The following is a 3,621-nucleotide window of genomic DNA, read 5'->3' as shown; positions in this document are numbered from 1 at the left end:
CTCTGACATTCTCTGACACTCTCAGGCACTCACTATCACTCTCTGATACTCTCTGACACTCTCTATCACTCTCTGACACTCTCTATCTCTCTCTGACACTCTCTACCTCTCTCTGACACTCTCAATCGCTCTCTGACACTCTCTATAACTCTCTGACACTCTCTGACAGCCTCTGAAACTCTCTATCACTCTCGATCACTCTCTGACACACTCTGACACTCTCTATCAATCTCTGACACTCTCAGAAGCTCACGATCACTCTCTGACACTCGATCACTATCTGACACTATCTGACACTCTCTGACACGCTCTGACACTCTCTGACACTCTCTATCACTCTCTGACACTCTCTGACACTCTCAGAAGCTCACGATCACTCTCTGACACTCGATCACTATCTGACACTATCTGACATTCTCTGACACGCTCTGACACTCTCTGACACTCTCTGACACTCTCAGGCACTCTCAGACACTCACAATCACTTTCTGACACTCTCTATCACTCTCTGACACTCTCTGAAACTCACTATCACTCTCTGTCACTCTCTATCAATCTCTGACATTCTCTGACACTCTCTATCACTCTCGATCACTCTCGATCACTCTCTGACACTCTCAGAAGCTCACGATCACTCTCTGACACTATCTGACACTCTCTGACACGCTCTGACACTCTCTGACAATCTCTATCACTCTCTGACACTCTCTGACACTCTCTGACACTCTCAGGCACTCTCAGACACTCACGATCACTCTCTGACACTCTCTGACACTCTCTATCACTCTCTGACACGCTCTGACTCTCTCTGACACTCTCTATCACTCTCCGACACTCTCTGACACTCTCAGAAGCTCACGATCACTCTCTGACACTCGATCACTATCTGACACTATCTGACACTCTCTGAGACGCTCTGACACTCTCTGACACTCTCTGACACTCTCTATCACTCTCTGACACTCTCTGACACTCTCTGACACTCTCAGGCACTCTCAGACACTCACAATCACTCTCTGACACTCTCTGACACTCTCTATCACTCTCTATCACTCTCTGACACTCTCTGACACATCTGACACTCTCAGGCACTCTCAGACACTCACAATCACTCTCTGACACTCTCTGACACTCTCTACCACTCTTTATCAATCTCTGACACTGTCTGAAACTTTCAGACATTCTGTGACACACTCTGAGACTCTCTATCACTCTCTGACACTCTCTATCACTCTCTATCACTCTCTGACACCCTCTGACACACTCCATCACTCTCTGACACTCTCTGACACTCTCTGACATACTCTGACACTCTCTAGCTCTCTCTGATACTCTCTAAAACTCACTATCACTCTCTGACACTCTCTATCATTCTCTGACACTCTCTGACACTCTCAGACACTCACTGTCACTCTCTGATACTCTCTGACACTCTCGATCACTCTCTGACGCTCTCTAACTCTCTGACACTCTCTATCTCTCTCTGACACTCTCTATCACTCTCTGACACTCTGTGACACTCTCTGACACTCTCTGTAACTCTCTGACACTCTCTGACACTCTCTGACACCCTCTGACACTCTCTATCACTCTCTATTACTCTCTATCACTCTCTGACACACTCTGACACACTCGGACACTCTCAGACACTCTCATACACTCACTATCCCTCTCTGACACTCTCTGACACTCACTATCACTCTCTGACTCTCTCTATCACTCTCTGCCACTCTCTGACACTCTCTATCACTCGCTGACACTCTCTGACACTCTCTGACAATCTCAGACACTCTCAGACACTCTCTGACACTCTCTGACACTCTCTGAAACTCACTATCAATCTCTGACACTCTCTGTCACTCTCTATCATTCTCTGACACTCTCTGACACTCTCAGACACTCACTATCACTCTCTGATACTCTCTGACACTCTCTATCACTCTCTGACACTCTCTATCTCTCTCTGACTCTCTCTATCTCTCTCTGACACTCTCTATCACTCTCTGACACTCTCTGACACTCTCTATAACTCTCTGACACGCTCTGACACTCTCTGACACACTCTGACACTCTCTATAACACTCTGACACACTCTGACACACTCTGACACTGTCAGACACTCTCAGACACTAACTATCACTCTCTGACGAACTCTCTGACGAACTCTCTGTGACTCTCTGACACTCTCTGACACTCTCTGACACTCTCGAGCACTCTCTATCACTCTCTGACACTCTCAGACAATCACTATCACTCTCTGACACTCACTATCACTCTCTGACACTCTCTATCTCTCAATGACACTCTCTGACACGCTCGATCACTCTCAATCGCTCTCTGACACTCTCTGACACTCTCAGAAACTCACTATCACTCTCTGACACTCTCTATCACTATCTGACACTATCTGACACTCTCTATCACTCTCTATCGCTCTCTGACACTCTCTGACACACTCTGACACTCTCTATCACTATCTGACACTCTCTATCACTCTATATCGCTCTCTGACACTCTCACAAACTCACTATCACTCTCTGACACTCACTATCACTCTCTGACACTCTCTGACACACTCTCTCACTCTCTGACACTCTCTATCTCTCTCTGACAGTCTCTGACACTCTCTATCACTCACTATCACTCTCTGACACTCTCTGACACTCTCTATCACTCTCTGACACTCTCTGACACTCTCTGACACTCTCTATCGCTCTCTGACACTCTCTGACAATCTCTGACACTCTCTATCACTCTCTGACACTCTCTGACACTCACTATCACTCTCTGACACTCTCTGACACTCTCTTCACTCTCTGACACTCTCTCTCACTCTCTGACACTCTCTCTCACTCTCTGACAACTCTATCTCTCTCTGACACTCTCTGACACTCTCTATCACACTCTATCACTCTCTATCGCTCTCTGACACTCTCTGACACTCTCAGGCACTCACTATCACTCTCTGACACACTCTATCACTATCTGACACTCTCTGACACTCTCTATCACTCTCTGACACTCTCTGACACTCTCGATCACTATCTGACACTCTCTGACACTCTCTGACACTCTCGATCAATCTCTGACACTCACTGTCACTCTCAGCCACTCACTATCACTCTCTGACTCTCTCTATCACTCTCAGCCACTCTCTGACACTCTCTATCACTCTCTGACACTCTCTATCACTCTCTGCCAATCTCTGACACTCTCTATCACTCTCTATCACTCTCTATCACTCTCTGACACTCTCTGACACTCTCAGACACTCTCAGACACTCACTACCACTCTCTGACACTCTCTGACACACTCTGACACACTCTGACACTCTCTGACACTCTCTGACACTCTCTGACACTCTCAGACACACTCAGACACTCACTATCACTCTCTGACTCTCTCTATCACTCTCTGCCAATCTCTGACACTCGCTATCACTCTCTATCACTCTCTGACACTCTCTGACACTCTCAGACACACTCAGACACTCACTATCACTCTCTGACTCTCTCTATCACTCTCTGCCAATCTCTGACACTCTCTATCACTCTCTATCACTCTCTGACACTCTCTGACACTCTCAGACACTCTCAGACACTCTCTACCACTCTCTGACA

The sequence above is a fragment of the Heterodontus francisci genome, chromosome 20 (assembly GCF_036365525.1).
Source record: "Heterodontus francisci isolate sHetFra1 chromosome 20, sHetFra1.hap1, whole genome shotgun sequence".
NCBI lineage: Eukaryota > Metazoa > Chordata > Chondrichthyes > Heterodontiformes > Heterodontidae > Heterodontus > Heterodontus francisci.
The sequence above is the reverse complement of the archived record's forward strand: the minus strand, read 5'-3'. Positions refer to the sequence as shown.